At 47.8% G+C, this 21,839-nt stretch overlaps 1 protein-coding gene across 3 annotated transcripts in view; it reads left to right on the top strand.

Annotated features, from left to right (window-relative positions):
• Positions 1-351: 351 nt before the first annotated feature.
• TNIP1 (TNFAIP3 interacting protein 1) overlaps positions 352-21,839 on the top strand; it is a 141,908-nt gene continuing 120,420 nt past the window's right edge. For 2 of the 3 annotated variants that reach the window (XM_063928681.1, XM_063928679.1), the window contains exon 1: positions 396-568. The gene's annotated coding sequence lies outside the window, so the exon portion shown is untranslated. The other variant, XM_063928680.1, reaches the window with a different exon arrangement.

Below are 21,839 nucleotides of genomic sequence, written 5' to 3'. Positions count from 1 at the left end.
TCTAGTCATCCGTCTACGGTAACTAAAGTTAAACAATGAAACAAGTCTCGGTGCAATAGTTGCCGGGATTATTAACATCTTATTTCGTAGAGCCAGCCTATTCCACTGCACTTTACTGGTGACAAAACCGTAATAAAACCACAGGGTAATAATAACTACACAAAGCATGCTACAGTACTTTCTTGCATATATACTAAATGAAGACGCAGGGACATGCAGAGCAATAGCACCAGCTCCCCACATCTGCAGCAGCAGCTCTGTGTGTGTGTGCCCGGGCGACTCCCTGAGTGACAGTGCGTTTATCCTGCTGCCATTGGCTGTCATCTGGCTGCTTACCTTCTGACCAATCATAGCGCTCTGGGGATTTCCCAGGATTGTTGCAGGAAGTGGTGAGTGTACTATTGTGTGATACATTGTATCTGCTGCCTGCTTTTACCTCCTATAGATGCATAGGCCAGCAGAACACACAGAGATCTCTGCATTCTCCTGCAACCTGCACCTATAGATGTACAGGGGAAAGCCACAGCAGGGGGAAGGCACAGAGACAGCTGGAGACCCGGCCTAGGAGGTAATTATAGAGCATATACTGTATATGTTACTTTGTCCATACTTCCATACATTAGCATCATGGCATACATTGGTTTTGCAAAACATTATGGGTCTTGGCTAAATTGTTTTTGCTGCAGCCATATACTTGAGTTATAGGCAGAGCATTGATGAATATTAAAGTACAGCATCAGATGTATGTTACAGATGGCTGGTAGAGCATGCTTTGATGAGCAGAAGTTGTGTTAACCTAATATTACAGAGCTGGTCCGCTTCTGGATACAGTATTGTATTGGGCCACTAAAATAAATTTTGGAACTTTCTGATTCACAATTACTGTACAAGGACTGCCAGTCCCTTGGTGCCAAGCTTTGGGAACCGGAGGTTATTAATTGGTTAAATCTATAGCCTTTCATTTGTTGGAGCACTGTAAGTCCCAGCATCACCGGCGTTGGTGTTATTCACCCCAGCTCCTCCCAATATTTTAGCATAGCTGGTATTTGAATTGGTTATAGTTGTAAATGGAGTATATATGTATGTATGTATGTGTGTGTGTATGTATATATATATATATATAGACACACACACACACACACACACACACACATATAGGTAATCCGCAGCACACAGTCATGAACACAGGCAAAAGACAGCAGAAATACTGCAGTATTTCTGCTGTCTTTTGCCTGTGTTCATGACCGTGTGCTGCGGATTATCTATATGTGCATATTGGATTTCGGCTTGAAATACCTACAGCGGGGCACCGGGACCATCATATATTACACTGGGAGTGCTTTCCGTCTTTTTTTTTCCCTTCTTCTGTCTTTTGAGGTTCCGCAGTGCCTCTAGCTTTGCTGGAGCCACACATTAAACATCTTATATTATTACCTATTATTCTTTCTTTGTGAATACTTTATCTAATTGTTTATCTCATTCTTTAGCGCTGGATACAGTTTATTTGTGGGTTTTGGGGTGATACTTATCCAAGCTTGGGGAGAGAGATAAAGTATCCTGTCACTTTGCAGGGTATTGGGAGGATGCACTTAGCCTTGGAGAGTGATAAAGCGGAGACGGATAAAGTACCAGCCATTCAGTTCCTGGGTGTAGTATGGTATGGTATGCCAGCGGCCAGGCTCCCGGCGACCAGCATACCGGCGCCGGGAGCCCGACCGCCGGCATACCGACAGCGTGGTGAGCGCAAATGAGCCCCTTGCGGGCTCTGTGGCGCGCGCCACGCTATTTTATTCTCCCTCCAGGGGGGGCGTGGACCCCCACGAGGGAGAAAAAGTGTCGGTATGCCGGCTGTCGGGATTCCGGCGCCGGTTTACTGTGCGCCGGGATCCCGACAGTCGGCATACTGAAGACCACCCCAGTTCCTAACTACCATGAAACATGCAGTGTTTGTACAAACGTCAGTGGCTGATTGGTTGGTACTTTATCTCCATCCACTTTATCTCTCTCCAATCTTTGATTAAATTTCCCCCTAGAATGCCTATTTTGAATAGAGTATTGGTATTATCTGTGGCTTTTTTTTTCTATTAATATTCTTATTTTCATGTATATCCACGTATAGGTTTAGCAAAGGCATAACAGCGCAGTATGTTAAAGGGCAGAACATTTCTGGGACGCAGTGCATATATTTTGTTGCTGCTGGTCAGAAAATAAGAATTTACTTACCGATAATTCTATTTCTCGTAGTCCGTAGTGGATGCTGGGGACTCCGTAAGGACCATGGGGAATAGCGGCTCCGCAGGAGACTGGGCACATCTAAAGAAAGCTTTAGGACTATCTGGTGTGCACTGGCTCCTCCCCCTATGACCCTCCTCCAAGCCTCAGTTAGGATACTGTGCCCGGACGAGCGTACACAATAAGGAAGGATTTTGAATCCCGGGTAAGACTCATACCAGCCACACCAATCACACCGTACAACTTGTGATCTGAACCCAGTTAACAGCATGATAACAGAGGAGCCTCTAGAAAAGATGGCTCACTACAGCAATAACCCGATTGTTTGGTAACAATAACTATGTACCAGTATTGCAGACAATCCGCACTTGGGATGGGCGCCCAGCATCCACTACGGACTACGAGAAATAGAATTATCGGTAAGTAAATTCTTATTTTCTCTAACGTCCTAAGTGGATGCTGGGGACTCCGTAAGGACCATGGGGATTATACCAAAGCTCCCAAACGGGCGGGAGAGTGCGGATGACTCTGCAGCACCAAATGAGAGAACTCCAGGTCCTCCTCAGCCAGGGTATCAATTTTGTAGAATTTTACAAACGTATTTGCTCCTGACCAAGTAGCTGCTCGGCAAAGTTGTAAAGCCGAGACCCCTCGGGCAGCCGCCCAAGATGAGCCCACCTTCCTTGTGGAGTGGGCATTTACAGATTTTTGGCTGTGGCAGGCCTGCCACAGAATGTGCAAGCTGAATTGTACTACAAATCCAACGAGCAATAGTCTGCTTAGAAGCAGGAGCACCCAGCTTGTTGGGTGCATACAGGATAAACAGCGCGTCAGATTTCCTGACTCCAACCGTCCTGGAAACATATATTTTCAGGGCCCTGACAACGTCTAGCAACTTGGAGTCCTCCAAGTTCCTAGTAGCCGCAGGCACCACAATAGGTTGGTTCAGGTGAAACGCTGAAACCACCTTAGGGAGAAACTGAGGACGAGTCCTCAATTCCGCCCTGTCCGAATGGAAAATCAGATAAGGGCTTTTTCAGGATAAAGCCGCCAATTCTGACACGCGCCTGGCCCAGGCCAGGGCCAACAGCATGACCACTTTCCATGTGAGATATTTTAACTCCACAGATTTAAGTGGTTCAAACCAATGTGACTTTTGGAACCCAAAAACTACATTGAGATCCCAAGATGCCACTGGAGGCACAAAAGGAGGCTGTATATGCAGTACCCCTTTTACAAACGTCTGAACTTCAGGGACTGAAGCTAGTTCTTTTTGGAAGAAAATTGACAGGGCCGAAATTTGAACCTTAATGGACCCCAATTTCAGGCCCATAGACACTCCTGTTTGCAGGAAATGTAGGAATCGACCCAGTTGAATTTCCTCCGTCGGGCCTTACTGGCCTCGCACCACGCAACATATTTTCACCAAATGCGGTGATAATGTTTTGCGGTTACATCCTTCCTGGCTTTGATCAGGATAGGGATGACTTCATCCAGAATGCCTTTTTTCCTTCAGGATCCGGCGTTCAACCACCATGCCGTCAAACGCAGCCGCGGTAAGTCTTGGAACAGACAGGGTCCTTGCTGGAGCAGGTCCCTTCTTAAAGGTAGAGGCCACGGATCCTCCGTGAGCATCTCTTGAAGTTCCGGTTACCAAGTCCTTCTTGGCCAATCCGGAGCCACGAATATAGTGCTTACTCCTCTCCATCTTATTAATCTCAGTACCTTGGGTATGAGAGGCAGAGGAGGGAACACATACACTGACTGGTACACCCACGGTGTTACCAGAGCGTCTACAGCTATTGCCTGAGGGTCCCTTGACCTGGCGCAATACCTGTCGAGTTTTTCCCAACGGTTTATAATCATGTGGAAGACTTCTGGGTGAAGTCCCCACTCTCCCGGGTGGAGGTCGTGTCTGCTGAGGAAGTTTGCTTCCCAGTTGTCCACTCCCGGAATTGCTGACAGTGCTATCACATGATTTTCCGCCCAGCGAAGAATCCTTGCAGCCTCTGCCATTGCCCTCCTGCTTCTTGTGCCACCCTGTCTGTTTACGTGGGTGACTGCCTTGATGTTGTCCGACTGGATCAACACCGGCTGACCTTGAAGCAGAGGTCTTGCTAAGCTTAGAGCATTGTAAATGGCCCTTAGCTTCAGGATATTTATGTGAAGTGATGTCTCCAGGCTTGACCATAAGCCCTGGAAATTCCTTCCCTGTGTGACTGCTCCCCAGCCTCGCAGGCTGGCATCCGTGGTCACCAGGACCCAGTCCTGAATGCCGAATCTGCGGCCCTCTAGAAGATGAGCACTCTGCAACCACCACAGGAGGGACACCCTTGTCCTTGGTGACAGGGTTATCCGCTGATGCATCTGAAGATGCGACCCGGACCATTTGTCCAGCAGGTCCCACTGGAAAGTTCTTGCGTGGAATCTGCCGAATGGGATTGCTTCGTAGGAAGCCACCATTTTACCCAGAACCCTTGTGCATTGATGCACTGAGACTTGGCTCGGTTTTAGGAGGTTCATGACTAGCTCGGATAACTCCCTGGCTTTCTCCTCCGGGAGAAACACCTTTTTCTGGACTGTGTCCAGGATCATCCCTAGGAACAGAAGACGAGTCGTCGGAACCAGCTGCGATTTTGGAATATTGAGAATTCAATCGTGCTGCCGCAACACTACCTGAGATAGTGCTACACCGACCTCCAACTGTTCCCTGGATCTTACCCTTATCAGGGAATCGTCCAAGTAAAGGATAACTAAAATTCCCTTCCTTCGAAGGAATATCATCATTTCGGCCATTACCTTGGTAAAGACCCGGGGTGCCGTGGACCATCCATACGGCAGCGTCTGAACTGATAGTGACAGTTCTGTACCATAAACCTGAGGTACCCTTGGTGAGAAGGGTAAATTTGGACATGAAGGTAAGCATCCTTGATGTCCCGAGACATCATGTAGTCCCCTTCTTCCAGGTTCGCAATCACTGCTCTGAGTGACTCAATCTTGAATTTGAACCTCTGTATGTAAGTGTTCAAAGATTTTAGATTTAGAATCGGTCTCACCGAGCCGTCCGGCTTCGGTACCACAACAGTGTGGAATAATACCCCGTTCCCTGTTGCAGGAGGGGTACCTTGATTATCACCTGCTGGGAATACAGCTTGTGAATGGCTTCCAAAACTGTCTCCCTGTCAGAAGGAGACATCCGTAAAGCCGACTTTAGGAAACGGCGAGGGGGAGACGTCTCGAATTCCAATTTGTACCCCTGAGATATCACCTGAAGGATCCAGGGGTCTACTTGCGAGTGAGCCCACTGCGCGCTGAAATTCATTGAGACGGGCCCCCCACCGTGCCTGATTCTGCTTGTAAAGCCCCAGCGTCATACTGAGGGCTTGGCAGAGGCGGGAGAGGGTTTCTGTTCCTGGGAACTGGCTGATTTCTGCAGCCTTTTTCCTCTCCCTCTGTCACGGGGCAGAAATGAGGAACCTTTTGCCCGCTTGCCCACGAAAAGACTGCGCCTGATAATACGGCGTCTTCTCATGTTGAGAGGCGACCTGGGGTACAAACGTGAATTTCCCAGCTGTTGCCGTGGCCACCAGGTCTGAAAGACCGACCCCGAATAACTCCTCCCATTAATAAGGCAATACTTCCAAATGCCGTTTGGAATCCGCATCACCTGACCACTGTCGTGTCCATAACCCTCTACTGGTAGAAATGGACAACGCACTTAGACTTGATGCCAGTCGGCAAATATTCCGCTGTGCATCACGCATATATAGAAATGCATCTTTTAAATGCTCTATAGGCAAAAATATACTGTCCCTATCTAGGGTATCAATATTTTCAGTCAGGGAATCCGACCACGCCAACCCAGCACTGCACATCCAGGCTGAGGCGATTGCTGGTCGCAGTATAACACCAGTATATGTGTAAATACATTTTAGGATACCCTCCTGCTTTCTATCAGCAGGATCCTTAAGGGCGGCCATCTCAGGAGAGGGTAGAGCCCTTACAAGCGTGTGAGCGCTTTATCCACCCTAGGGGGTGTTTCCCAACGCAACCTAACCTCTGGCGGGAAAGGATATAATGCCAATAACATTTTAGAAATTATCAGTTGTTATCGGGGGAAACCCACGCATCATCACACACCTCATTTAATTTCTCAGATTCAGGAAAACTACAGGTAGTTTTTCCTCACCGAACATAATACCCCTTTTTGGTGGTACTCGTATTATCAGAAATGTGTAAAACATTTTTCATTGCCTCAATCATGTAACGTGTGGCCCTACTGGAAGTCACATTTGTCTCTTCACCGTCGACACTGGAGTCAGTATCCGTGTAGGCGTCTATATCTGCCATCTGAGGTAACGGGCGCTTTAGAGCCCCTGACGGCCTATGAGACGTCTGGACAGGCACAAGCTGAGTAGCCGGCTGTCTCATGTCAACCACTGTCTTTTATACAGAGCTGACACTGTCACGTAATTCCTTCCAACAGTTCATCCACTCAGGTGTCGACCCCCTAGGGGGTGACATCCCTATTACAGGCAATCTGCTCCGTCTCCACATCATTTTTCTCCTCATACATGTCGACACAAACGTACCGACATACAGCACACACAGGGAAATGCTCTGATAGAGGACAGGACCCCACTAGCCCTTTGGGGAGACAGAGGGAGAGTTTGCCAGCACACACCAGAGCGCTATATATATACAGGGATAACCTTATATAAGTGTTTTTCCCTTTATAGCTGCTGTATCTTTAATACTGCGCGTAATTAGTGCCCCCCCCCCCTCTCTTTTTTAACCCTTTCTGTAGTGTAGTGACTGCAGGGGAGAGCAAGGGAGCTTCCCTCCAACGGAGCTGTGAGGGAAAATGGCGCCAGTGTGCTGAGGAGATAGGCTCCGCCCCCTTATCGGCGGCCTTATCTCTTGTTTTTCTATGTATATTGGCAGGGGTTAAATGCATCCATATAGCCCAGGAGCTATATGTGATGCATTTTTTGCCATCCAAGGTGTTTTTATTGCGTCTCTACGCCCCCCCCCCCAGCGCCCTGCACCCTCAGTGACCGGAGTGTGAAGTGTGCTGAGAGCAATGGCGCACAGCTGCAGTGCTGTGCGCTACCTTGTTGAAGACAGGACGTCTTCTGCCGCCGATTTTCCGGACCTCTTCTGTCTTCTGGCTCTGTAAGGGGGCCGGCGGCGCGGCTCTGGGACCCATCCATGGCTGGGCCTGTGATCGTCCCTCTGGAGCTAATGTCCAGTAGCCTAAGAAGCCCAATCCACTCTGCACGCAGGTGAGTTCGCTTCTTCTCCCCTTAGTCCCTCGATGCAGTGAGCCTGTTGCCAGCAGGTCTCACTGAAAATAAAAAAACCTAAACTAAAACTTTCACTAAGAAGCTCAGGAGAGCCCCTAGTGTGCACCCTTCTCGTTCGGGCACAAAGATCTAACTGAGGCTTGGAGGAGGGTCATAGGGGGAGGAGCCAGTGCACACCAGATAGTCCTAAAGCTTTCTTTAGATGTGCCCAGTCTCCTGCGGAGCCGCTATTCCCCATGGTCCTTACGGAGTCCCCAGCATCCACTTAGGACGTTAGAGAAATAATGGTTCCTCGTCTTGTGATAGATATAGTAATAAATAACGTGAAGTATCTCTCAACAACTACTTGTATAGATGTTTTGCAGAACAGATATTTTGCACAATCTAACCTTTTTTTTTTATATTTATGAGAAAGTTACATTCCTACTGTGTGTTTTGTCTTTATATTACATCAGTAAATGAAATAAGTGAGATTTGCGGCATAGGTTGCTCAGCTGCGTCGGGTTTTGTCGGCACAACAGCACAACATTCAGAATTGTTGGTGCGTAGTAGGGCAGAGATTATTGGCACAATACATCAGGCCAGCCAGCCTATCAAGAGGTTGCTTCAAAAAGTTATTTGCTAGTTAGATGCATACTGCTGAAGAGTGTATCTAATCCAGAGCCGGATTAAGGGGGGGGCCCGGGGGATACGTACCCCGGGCCCCCCTTTCCAAAAGGGCCCCCTGCTACACCGCAGATCGGATCTCTCTTCTGATCCGATCTGCGGTGCTGTGCTCTGCTCCCCGGCTCCCTTAGAACAGATTGACATGCGGACGAGCGTCCGCATGTCAATCTGCGGTCTCCTCTCCCTCCCTGCGGTGTTGGAGGGACACTGAGCGCATCGCGCGTCTCTCCTGTGTCCCTCCCTGGCTCTCCCCCGGCCGGTCTAAGGAAGTGCCGTTCGTGAGCTCTGATTGGCTCACGAACCGGCACTTCCTGCATTAGACCACCCGGGGGAGAGCCAGGAGGGACATAGGAGAGACACGCGATGCGCTCCGTGTCCCTCCAACACATGGGGGGGGGGGAGCAGGCACTGGGGGCATATACCTGGCACTGTGGGGGGCAGATCTGGCACTGGGGGGCATATACCTGGCACTGTGGGGGGGGGGGAGATCTGGCACTGGGGGCATATACCTGGCACTGTGGGGGGCAGATCTGGCACTGGGGGCATATACCTGGCACTGTGGGGGGCAGATCTGGCACTGGGGGCATATACCTGGCACTGTGGGGGGCAGATCTGGCACTGGGGGCATATACCTGGCACTGTGGGGGGGCAGATCTGGCACTGGGGGCATATACCTGGCACTGTGGGGGGGGGAAGATCTGGCACTGGGGGCATATACCTGGCACTGTGGGGGGCAGATCTGGCACTGGAGGGCATATACCTGGCACTGTGGGGGGGGGGAGATCTGGCACTGGGGGCACATACCTGGCACTGTGGGGGGCAGATCTGGCACTGGGGGCATATACCTGGCACTGTGGGGGGCAGATCTGGCACTGGGGGCATATACCTGGCACTGGGGGCATATACCTGGCACTGTGGGGGGCAGATCTGGCACTGGGGCATATACCTGGCACTGTGGGGGCAGATCTGGCACTGGGGGCATATACCTGGCACTGTGGGGGGAAGATCTGGCACTGGAGGCATATACCTGGCACTGTGGGGGAATATCTGGCACTGGGGGCATATACCTGGCACTGTGGGGGAATATTTGGCACTGGGGGGAGCAGGCACTGAGGGGGCATATGTGGCACTGGGGGGGGAGTATATGTGGCACTGGGGGGCATGTACCTGGCACTGTGGGGGAATATCTGGCACTAGGGGCATATACATGGCACTGTAGGGGAATATCTGGCACTGGGGGCATATGTGGCACTGGGAGCATGGCCCTAGCAACAAGCACTACCCCCTAGCAACGAGCATGACACCCAGTGCATGAAACCCCTGGCAACGAGCATGACACCCTGAGCGTGAAAACCCCTGGCACCGTGCATGGAACCAAGAGCATGAAACCCCTGGCAACGAGCAGGTAATTTAAAAGTAATTAGAAGCCTTACTGTAGAACTTAATGTGTAATGGGCATTACGGTGTGTGGCATAATGTATCACGGACATTGCGGTGTGTGTCATAATGTATCAGGCATTACGGTGTGTTGTATACTATATCACGGGCATTGTGGTATGTGGTATAATGTCTCAGGATCATTGTGGTGTGTGTCATACTGTGTCACAGACATTGTATGTGCTATAATGTATCAGGGGCATTGCAGTGTGTAGCATAATGTATAACGGGCATTGCGATTCCTGTCATAATGTGTCTGGGGCATTACGGTGTGTGGCATAATGTGTCTGGGGCATTACAGTGTGTGCATATTGTGTCATGTGCATTATTGTGTGTGGAATAATGTCTAAGGGCCATTGCAGTATGTGGAATAATGTATACTGGGCATTACTATAAGGAGGAAAAATGACAAATAATGTAAGGGGCATGAATCAGGATTATTTTTCTTTCCTGTGGTGGCCAACGTCTGGGCGTTCAGGTTGCAAAACTGGGGTATAAGGTAGTCTTTTCCTGCAATGCCACGCCCTCCACGCAAAGCCACGCCCATTTCGACAAAGCCACACACCCTTTTTGCCGGCGCGCGCCTGCGGCGTGCACATTTTTCTACCTTTGCTAGTGCCAATTACGGGGGGTATGGGGGGGGGCGCCAAAGGATTTTTTGGCTTGGGGGAGAAAAATTTCTAGTTACGCCACTGGGCTCAGCTGTCCAATAATGTATCAATGAAACAGCCTGCGTGCCCAGCCAATGACTGAGCGGCAGGCTGCTTTATTCATACTTTATTGGACAGCTGAGCCGTCGCTCAGCTCAGCTGTCCTGTCTGTGCGCCCGCTGCTGCAGTGAGGACGGGATCCGGGGAGCACAGCACCGCAGATCGGATCGGAAGAGAGATCCGATCTGCGGTGTGGCAGGGGGTGTGCTGCTTGGGGAGGCAAATATATATATATATATATATATATATATGTGTGTGTATATATATATATATATATATGTATATGTATATATATATATATATATATATATATATATTTATTTTCTGCCTTCTCTATTAGGGGCCCCACTCTCTTAAGTGCCCCGGGCCCCCCATGGTCTTAATCCGGCTCTGATCTAATCCATTGTATAAGACATTTGGTTAGTATTTGCAAGATTTATCCTATTTTCTGCATTTAAACCACCCACAAGAAACCAACAAGCTCCAAAAAGGTCAATCTATTACCCCTTTCAAATTGAAATGGCGGGTCACACCTGGGATTTTCTAGACCACTCCAACCCGGATGTGTCCCATCCGAGACCCCTTTTAGACTGGCAGCAGGACCCTACTTATTGCTGGGTTGGCGACATCTCTGCACAACGGTGCAGTGCCAGTGCTTGGAGACGAGATCATCTCCTAGCACCAGCAATTCCTATGCTGTAAACGGGTCCCGGGTAAGAGCGATCCGGGCAAGGTCGGACTGGCCCACAGGGGAACAGGGGAAACCACCGTTGCGCCCCACTGCCTGTGGGCCCTCCTCCTCCTCTAGGGATCAGGTTCCAGACTCTATCCTAGTGCACCTGAATTATGCATTATACTTATGTTACATTATACCTGACAAGAATACGGTTTATTATATATTTACCAAGGGGCACAGAACGTACTCTGTAATGGGTAGCCAAACCTCTGTGGTGGCTGGCCACGCCCCAGTGAAGCCTGGCCACACCCTTAACCATGGGCCCCTACAACAGCATTCCCCCGGTGGGCCCTTTATGTCCCAGTCCGACACTGGATCCGGGTTACCCATTTACACTGAGTCATACCCGGTCACGTCCTGGAAAACCACTGCTCTCTAGACGGGTTAGATTCCCTGTTCACTGAACCTGGGTTGAGCCCTGCATGTTACAGTACACACTCCCTTTAGGCGGGCCTCCAGATACACAGCCAATCAGCAGCTTTGATAGGTTCCCTGGGTCGAAAAACTCTGGTCACACCTTCCACACTGCAGCAGCCCAGGTGGGACCTGAGAATAACCCTAGTAGCGACCAGGGTTGAGTCCCGGCAGTTTGGAACTGGGTAGACCCTTTCGCACAGGACCCGGGTCAGCCCAGCAGTATACCAGGTTGTTCGCTCAGTGTGAATTGGGTATGAAAGACAAATTGTGGGAGGTGTGACGGAGGTAGCCCATAATGATACCCAAAATTGCCCGACTTTTAGTTTGCAGCTTCATAGTGTTGTCTATTAAAACATGCGATTTAAGGGTGACCATAAGTGTGGCTGATGTGGGCATTCTTCCTAATTGAATCAAGCCCAATGCATTTAGAGGGTAAACATATTGCAGGGCATTACATATCTTTGATAGGGAATTGTTTGATATGTTTGTAAACAGAGCAGAGAAAGAATGAGGTAATGCTATGCTGGACCAAATTGTCTTAATGACAGTCACACAATCAAATAAATCGTCCGCCCAGTCCGTCCCACAGATGACTAAGGTCATTGTCCAGTCGCTTATTTTAAGGGGGACATTTACTAAGCAGTGATAAGAGCGGAGAAATGAGCCAGTGGAGAAGTTGCCCCATCAACCAATCAGCAGCTCTGTATCATTTTATAGTATGCAAATTACAGATATTACTTCAGTGCTGATTGGTTGCCATGGGCAACTTCTCCACTGGCTCACTTCTCCACACTTATCACTGCTTAGTAAATGTTCCCCTAAAATTTGGTTTTGTGACTCATTTTGCTAATAATAATGAATGCTGCAATTATTTAAACCCTCTGGGATATGTTGGTACTTTTTCTGGTGATGTTTTTTTATGTATAGAAGCAGTCATACGTGACATTGCTAAATTTCCTGGAGGAAAAATCCCCCAATCATTGCGTGTGGCAGTAACCAGTAAAGTTCACTGATTCCTATGATCCCCTCTTTCCTTTAAAAGACATAGACCCCCTTTGCACCAAAAATCATTTATATATTTTATGAGCTTACGGTAGTGGCATTGGCGTTTCTATAGTGGGTGCAATCTGTGTGGTGTCCAGGGGGCCCCACTCTGCACACATTGCACTCATGTTTTTATTACTTACCTTTACTGAGTTCCTCCAAAATGGCCACCATGCATGCGCAGGAGAGATAAAGACTCCAGAACATGGTGGGCGCCATGTTTCCGGAGTCCATGCATGCTCAGTAGACTCTGGCATAATGTCAGCGTCAACTGCGCCGCTAAGAGAAGGGGGCCCATCCAGAGCCTGCACACGGGCCCACTCCTCTGTTGAAACGCCCTTGGATAGTGGATTAAAGAATAAATTCAGATTTGTATAAATAAATAACTCTGCGCATGTGTGGAGTTTGATTAGTGATGGTGGATGCAGGGAGGATTTATTCACAAAGTGAGTGACAAGCAGTGTCTGTTTGGGAGGTAATGGGTGGGTGGGGGGGGGGGGGGGGGCTACAAAAGCGCAGACGTGTCCATTTTCTGGGTGTGTCTGAGCCTGTGACTGCGAATTAGTGCCTTGCACAGAGGTCCGTGGTGAATCTGATGTGGGTCAGATGGTGCACCACCTGTCCCGTGTCAGGTGCGCCACCTGACCCACGTCAGGTGCACTATCTGAGCCACGTCAGGTGCACTATCTGAGCCACGTCAGGTGCACTATCTGAGCCACGTCAGGTGCACTATCTGAGCCACGTCAGGTGCACTATCTGAGCCACGTCAGGTGCACTATCTGAGCCACGTCAGGTGCACTATCTGAGCCACGTCAGGTGGGTCAGATGGTGCACCTGACGTGGTCAGATGGTGCACCTGACGTGGTCAGATGGTGCTCCTGACGTGGTCAGATGGTGCTCCTGACGTGGTCAGATGGTGCTCCTGACGTGGTCAGATGGTGCTCCTGACGTGGGTCAGATGGTGCTCCTGACGTGGGTCAGATGGTGCTCCTGACGTGGGTCAGATGGTGCTCCTGACGTGGGTCAGATGGTGCACCTGACGCGGGACAGGTGGCGCACCTTTGTATGCAAGTGACAGATCAGAGATCGTGGCTGTGGCATTAGCATATATTTGCAGAACACACAGTTGTAGTTGCAGCAGGATTTTCATCCACCACTGAATCAGGCCCTATGTGATCATCTGTGTGAAGGCGATGGAGTAAGTGGAGCTGGGAGAGTGAGTGAGATAAAGACGCCCACAGCTTCTGCTACAGGGTTCTCTAGCACTTACAGGTTTCGGTTAGATCATTTTGAAAGTAATAGTACAGCAGTTGTGGTGAAGTCTGATACATGTATCCAGGTCAGCAGGCTCTGTAGACTTATGTATAGGGGCAGCTGTAGGGGAGTCACATATATCAGGGCACGTGTTATCCACAGGTCATGCCTGCGTACCCTCCTGGGAATGTCTGGAAGCCTCCTGAACTTCATAGAACTTTCCTAGACTCCTGAGAGAATAGACCAGCCCTCCGAATCTACTCACTTCCCCTGAGAGGTGGGTGGTACGGGAGCTTTATGACAAGTTTGCGTTGAATCATGCCGCAATGGCGCAGTCACTGCTGCACAAAGCAATTAATAGTGCCATTGTACAGCAGGGTGGGTTTGTGATGACGTGATCACACCCTCTGTACTTCACATCTGTGCTTCTTGGGGACACAGGTAAAAATAAAATCAGCAAGTATGCTATCAGTGGAAAATTTAATAATTACATGGAAGATAGGGTGCTATGATTCTCTCACAATGGGCAACAGTGTCGTAAATAATCAGCTCCCAATTGTCTTTTTTTTTTTTTTTTTTAAACATATGACTGTTGGAAGCTGATTGGCTGGAGCACATTTATCACATTTTTAAATAGCTAAAACTCATTAATAAATGGTCCACATAATGTTACTTAGAGCTCATCTGTAAATAAGGCTAAATGCTTTGAGGTGTTGTTGACTAAGCATCCGATTTACCTAGCAGGCTGACATGTTGTGACTAAAGCCTCTACAATTTCTCCCTGGTGAAATAGAACAGTGGAGGTCTTTCTGATTTGATCACACGTAGCAACTTTTTGCTGCCCGTGCGATCAACTAGACGCCGCCTATAGGGGAGTGTATTTCTGCATAGCAGGGCTGCGAACGCTTGTGCAGCCCTGCTATGCTAAAAAAGTTTCCTGTAAAAGAAGACCAGGGTAAGAGTTACTTACCCTGTGCGATCGATCCAGCGATGCAGGTTCCAGAATTTACGTCAGAAATCTGCCCTCCAAGCACCTGGACACGCCTTCGTTGGACTCACCACTCCCCGAAAACGGTGAGTTGCCGCCCGGTCCCGCCTTCCTCCTGTCAATCTTCTTGCGGCCGCCGTGCATGCGCAGTTCCGACCCGATCGCACGGCTGCGAGGAAACGCAGCGTGCGATCGGGTCGGAATGACCCCCAGTGTCCATTTAGTAGTGTCAATCAAGCTGTAAGACAGCAGACTCCTTATTCCTCCCCTACCACATTACATGGGGTGGAGATGGGGACCGTTTTGCAGGTGCTCTGAGCACAGGGACTGTGTCGTTGGATGCAGACTTCCTGGACCCCGGCTGACTAGTTCCTACGACCAGTTTGAAGAAGCTTCGGCTTACACAGGAGGGCTGCGACCGATGGAGGTGAAGGCGGTCCAATGCCAGGTCTTCAGTCACAGCACTCGGATAGCAGATGCTGTCAGGTGGCGTCTTTTTCCTGCAGAAGCCTCCTGCTGCATTTGCATTTTAGTTGTTCGGAATAGCACAGTCACTTCCCTGTGGCTGCGCAATACATAATATATCACAGTCAGGCCCATTATTTTTACTGACAAGCCCATAAATATCTGACAGGCCAAACCTTTACTGACACATTGCTAACTTACACCAGCGTTGCTACAAAAGGCGAAATGTTAACAAGTGCCCGGGAGCATAGTCAAGGGGTTTTCCATCAAGCACTGCCTCAGTTCGCTGTTTCAGTACTTCCTTATGTAGTATAGTAGTGTCACTGGTTAAATGGACACGTCTGCCCTGGTATAGACTCCTTCAGTGTCTGTATACTGTATACTGATTAAAAAAAGTTCTGTCTGATGCGCAATGCAAGAGATGGTGGTAGCCCCCACACCACAAAACAACTGTAAATGAGATCATTCAGGTCTGGTGCTTCATTGTTTGAAAGCCACAGTTGCCACAACATATAAATGTTCACATTTTTAAAGTCTAGATAGGCTGTAGATCATACTGTATATTCACAGCCATTTTATCTTCAATGTCCCTCAAAGACAAGACATATCCAGTATATCACAATTCCGATGTAGCCAAGGATCTCAACCTCTTCCAGTATCAGGAATTGGTGCCTCAATTGCAATTACCTGGTTTTAGTCAGCCACAGAACCTATGTATTTCATAGGTGTCTTGAATTAAAGGGATATTATGGTAACCATATACAGTATATAATATATATAGCCGTCCACATATAATATAGCTGAAAATGTCCCTGCCATAATGGCCGCCACCTGAGAGGAGACATGCTAGAGGTCCTAGAATGTTCGCACTGGGAGCCAGATTGGCTAGAAACAGCCCTGTGTATACACACACTTTATGGACAAAAGTATTTGGCCACGCCTGTTAATTATTGAATTCAGGTGTTTCAAACAGACCCGTTGCCACAGGTGTATAAAATCAAGCACCTAGCCATGCCGTCTCTATTTGCAAACATTTGTGATACAAAATGGGCCGTTCTGAAGAGCTCAGTGACTTCAAGCGTGGTACTGTGATAGGATGCCACCTTTGCAATAAAACAGTTCATGAAATTTCGTCCCTGCTGGATATTCCATGGTCATCTGGAAGTGATATTATTATAGAGTGGAAGTGTTTAGGAACAACGACTGCTAAGTCAACGACTGCTAAGGCACATGGTGCGTGAAAGTCATAGCGGAAGAGTCTGAACTTCCACTGGCATTAATGTAAGCACAAAAACTGTGTGGCAGGAGCTTAATGGAATGGGTTTCCATGGCTGAGCAGCTGCCTGCAAGACTCACATCACCAAGTCCAATGCCAAGCGTCGGATGGAGTGGTGTAAAGCACACTGGCACTGTACTGTGGAGAAGTGGAAACGCGTTCTGTGGAGTGACGAATCACGCTTCTCTGTTTTGTAGTCAGATGGGCCGAGTCTGGGTTTGGCGGATGCCAGGAGAACATTACCTGACTGACTGCATTGTGCCAACTGTCAAGGGCTAATGGTATGAGGCTGTTTGTCAGGGTTTGGGCTAGGCCCCTTGTCTCCAGTGAAGGGCAATCTCAATGCTTCAACATACCAAGACATTTTGGACAATGCTATGTTTCCAACTTTGTGGCAACAGTTTGGGGAAGGCCCTTTTATATTCCAACATGATTGTGCCCCAGTGCACTAAGCAAGGACTATAAAGACATGGGTCCGGATGTAATGATGTTGGGTTCCCGCCCGAACTCTGACTTTTTTTTTTTTTTTAAATCGTCAGTCATTTACAAGGCATGGTATTGCCTTGTAAATGATTGCTGCTTTAAAAATAAGTTCAGCCGGGAACCCACACCTCTGGCCAACTCGGACGTCATTGCATCCAATCCATGGTTTGTTGAGTTCAGCATAGAAGAATTTGACTGGCCCGCACGGAGCCCTGATCTCAACCCCATCGTGCACCTTTGGGATGAACTGGAACGGAGATTGCGAGCCAGGCCTTCTCATTCAGTGCCTGACCTCATACAGAATGAATGGGCACAAATTCCCACAGAAACACTTCAAAATCTTGCGGATAGCCTTCCAAGAAGCGTGGACGCTGTTATAGCTGCAAAAGGGGGACCAACCCTATATGTATATGAGCACAATGTCTTTTCAGCCCCTGTTGGTATAATGGTCAGGAGTCCGAATACTTTTGTCCATATAGTGTGTGTATATGTATATATATTTAACTGCCCCAGTAGTGACCAGGAGCAGGCGTTCTTACCACAAACGATTCACAAATCTCCATACAAGTCCATGGGTTCTCACACATATAAAATAAAACATAAAAAAACATCTAGTGCAATATGTTATCAATGAGAATGGTCAATATACAATACTGAGGGAATATAAGCCTCGTACCATTAATTATTGTCTACTTTTTATGGTAGACAATAAGCGTGTCTGGAAGCGGGTATCACTCGATATTGATGTTTTTCCTCAAAATTCTTCACTAAATCCGTCCTTTTTCCTTATCAAGTTTGTATGTAAGAAAACAGAAATGTTTCCATAGTGTAATACCGTTTTAATAAAACACCACATAAAAACATGAAGTATAAAATACAGGCAGCGGGTTTAGGTGGTCTCTCACCGTTCGAAATGGTCTACCCAAACAAGTAGACAAATACAGCAAGATTTTAGAAAAGGGCCAGGCGTCCCCGGAACCAACTGTAGGGTCGAATGGTGGTCCTCCTCCTTTCCCTCTGTCCAAGCAACCCCTAAATCCAATGCGTTTCCACACCTCCAATGGTGTCTTTTTCAAGGCATGATAAGGGTAAGAGTCCTGTCCCTACCTATATACCCCCATCAATTGATGGTCGGGTTAAACCTATTTCCAGACATGGATTTTCCTACCATCTATTTCCCTCTGAAATAGTTAATTGCCTGTAGTCACTCCAAACAATCATTATAGTCCTCCATCTCCCGCCACAAATATCTCCCAACCCCGGGAAGTGAGATCACAGCACTTCACCAATCAGCCGAGGCTGGAAGTCATCATCTCCGTCATATTTACACAGGATATCCCGCCTTCGCTGACGCACCTGGAAGGTGTCACAATCAAGGTGCATTATGGGGCTTCCCGGAGATTCTCCGATGTCGCTGCCGAAAGTGGTCATTTCGGATCCCCGGCGGAAACGGCTGTTCTTGACCGGAAGTTGTTCCATCTGGAAGTGGTTTCTATACCATAATATCAGATATCCTTCAGTAGCGGGACGGCCATTTTTCAGTAGATCTCTATTCTTAACATTGACACCGTGGACATGATGTTGAAGTCATAAATGTAAAAATAAAAATAATGATAAATACACATCCTCCAATACATCATCAGGGTATTAAAATTATAAGAACCATTTTAATTCGAAGTCCTTATTTAATCCTGACGGGACTAAAGTTTTATATTCATAAATCATTGACATTTCACTTCTCGCCAGTTTATGAGCTACATCATTCCCTCTCGCATCCCCTGTAATTTTTTTAAAACCATAAAAACATTTTATCTGACTAACATCACAATTGTGTACTTCTTTAAAATGAGATGATAATGCATGAGTTTGAATCCCTTTTTTTATATTTATCAAATGCTCACTTAATCTGATTTTTAGAGGTCTACTTGTTCGACCAATGAAGAACTTTTCACGTGTGCATTCAATGCCATATATGACATTAGACATGTGACATGTGGTTAACTCTCTTATTTTACTTTTTTCCCCCCATTATTATGGACTTCTAATATTTTCATTCCAAAACTATTTTTGACGTTCTTGCACCCCATACACGACCCACATCTGAAAAACCCTGTGGTATTTGTTTTTAAACCTTTTGGGGATGTAGGGCATAGGCTCCTTACTAATTTTGATTTTGTTTGGCGCTCTTCTTACCACACACCCAGGAATGGACTGGGTCTCAGAATCGGGCCCAGCACTTGTGAACAGGGTGGCGAAGGCGCGTTGGGGCGTGCATGGACAGGACATATGGGGGGGTCCCGCGTGGACTCGTGGCACCCCCCCTTTTCCATTGTAGGCGGTGGGGTCTAAACCAGAGAGCTGGAGGCTGCACTGCGCGCACCCTTCCCGGCTGTCTGTGGGACCAGACTGGCCTACCAGCCCTTCCAGAAGTGCCAGATGGGCAGTCCGGCCCTGCCCACACTTATCAGCATGTTCTGTGGGGTGTGGATCGTTGGGCCGACAGTAACTAGGTCGACATTCATTTATTATTAACAGTTATTTTATATAGCGCACACATATTCCGCAGCGCTGTACAGAGAATATTTGGCCATTCACATCAGTCCCTGCCCCAGTGGAGCTTACAATCTATATTCCTTATCATATGTACAGACACACACATTCAGGCTAGGGTTAATTTTGTTGGGCTCTAATTAACCTACCAGTATATTTTTGGATTGTGGGAGGAAACCGGAGTACCCGGAGGAAACCCACGCAAGTACGGGGAGAATATACAAACTCCACACAGCTAGGGCCATGGTGGGAATCGAAACCATGACCTCAGTGCTGTGAGGCAGTAATGCTAACCATTACAACATCCGTACTGTCGACATGAGTTTTTAAGGTTTTTTTGGTGTAATTTTCTTTGTAAACTGACCGGGAAGCCCAATTAGTGCACCGTGTCCTCTCGCATGGCTAGCTCCGCTCACCATGCTTCGGGCAAGGTGCCTCAATCCGTTACCGCTGCGCTCAGCACAGGTTACTATACCCAATCGTAGTCCACGTGGATCATAAAGTATGAAAAAGGTCACAAAATTAAAACAAAAATGTGAAAAACCATGTCGGCCTTTTCATCCGTCAACCTTTGCCATGTTGACCTAGTGACCATGTAATCCTAATGCATGTCGACCAATAGTGGTCGACCTAATGAGTGTCAACCTAAGTGTTGTCGGCCTAAAGACCGGATACCGTTTTGTGTAATACATAAGCAGCACATCGGGGAATTCCCAGCTTCCTCTTGCCACAATAACTCGCTAATCTAAGACAGCCTACTAATTAATCTTGTGTACCTAGCTGATGGGACAGATGGTGATTAACGGGACATGTGACTTGTAGGATAGTACATCGTACACTTTTACTTCTAGACATTTATCTCATCACCAGGGGAGAATCCCACCTAAATAAAGGTTTTCTATGAAGAAGTGAAACTGAGATGATGTTAGTCTGTGCTATGCGCTTATTACTGTTTATGTTTTACTATTCCGTGGGGAACAATCATACCTTAAAGCAAAAATTCTAGAAATAAAATACAAGGTGCTTTTATGTGAGAGAGCTACCAGTAACCTTCACAAAAACATATGTAAACGTTTCAGCGCCTTCTCAGATAAGCGAGTGGGGAATTATTTTTCTTCTATACTTGCAATAAGGTTGTTATGGTTGTGTCTGCACATAGAAATGTTTTTTGGTTAGGTACTGGGCCAAAGGGGTCATGTGATCAGCTCACGTTCTATTGGCTGTGATTCGTTAATGCGCTCATGGGTTCCCACTCCTCCTTTCTGCCCTCACTCCTCTTCCAGGCAGCCCAAGGGGGAAAAAAATTGCAACTATGTAGCCGTGGCAGTTTCCAAAACTAAAAAGGTGAACATTTATGAAAACAAATTCACATGGAAAGTGTCGTGTTGCCAGTGGCGACCATGGGAGTAATTCTGAGTTGATCACAGCAGGAACTTTGTTAGCAGTTGGGAAAAACCATGGAGGTTATTCCGAGTTGTTCGCTCGCAAGCGGATTTTAGCAGATTTGCTCATGCTAAGCCGCCGCCTACTGGGAGTGAATCTTAGCATCTTAAAATTGCGAACGAAGTAATCGCAATATTGCGATTACACACCTCGTAGCAGTTTCTGAGTAACTTCAACCTTACTCGGCATCTGCGATCATTTCAGTGCTTGTCGTTCCTGGTTTGACGTCACAAACACACCCAGCGTTCGCCCGGACACTCCCCCGTTTCTCCGGCCACTCCTGCGTTTTTTCCGGAAACGGTAGCGTTTTTTCCCACACGCCCATAAAACGGCCAGTTTCCGCCCAGTAACACCCATTTCCTGTCAATCACATTACGATCGCCAGAACGATGAAAAAGCCGTGAGTAAAATTCCTAACTGCATAGCAAATTTACTTGGCGCAGTCGCAGTGCGGACATTGCGCATGCGCATTAAGCGGAAAATCGCTGCGATGCGAAGATTTTTACCGAGCGAACAACTCGGAATGACCCCCATGTGCACTGCAGGGGAGGCAGATATAACATGTGCAGAGAGAGTTAGATTTGGGTGGGTTATTTTATTTCTGTGCGGGGTAAATACTGGCTGCTTTATTTTTACACTGCAATTTAGATTGCAGATTGAACACACCCCACCCAAATCTAACTCTCTCTGCACATGTTATATCTGCCTCCCCTGCAGTGCACATGGTTTTGCCCAACTGCTAACAAAGTTCCTGCTGCGATCAACTCAGAATCACCCCCCATATTCTAGCTCCAAACGATTTTCTTGTGCACCTGTTTTTGTCTGTCCTTTT

Source organism: Pseudophryne corroboree, chromosome 6 (assembly GCF_028390025.1).
Source record: "Pseudophryne corroboree isolate aPseCor3 chromosome 6, aPseCor3.hap2, whole genome shotgun sequence".
In the NCBI taxonomy this organism is placed as follows: domain Eukaryota; kingdom Metazoa; phylum Chordata; class Amphibia; order Anura; family Myobatrachidae; genus Pseudophryne; species Pseudophryne corroboree.
The sequence above is the reverse complement of the archived record's forward strand: the minus strand, read 5'-3'. Positions and strand labels throughout refer to the sequence as shown.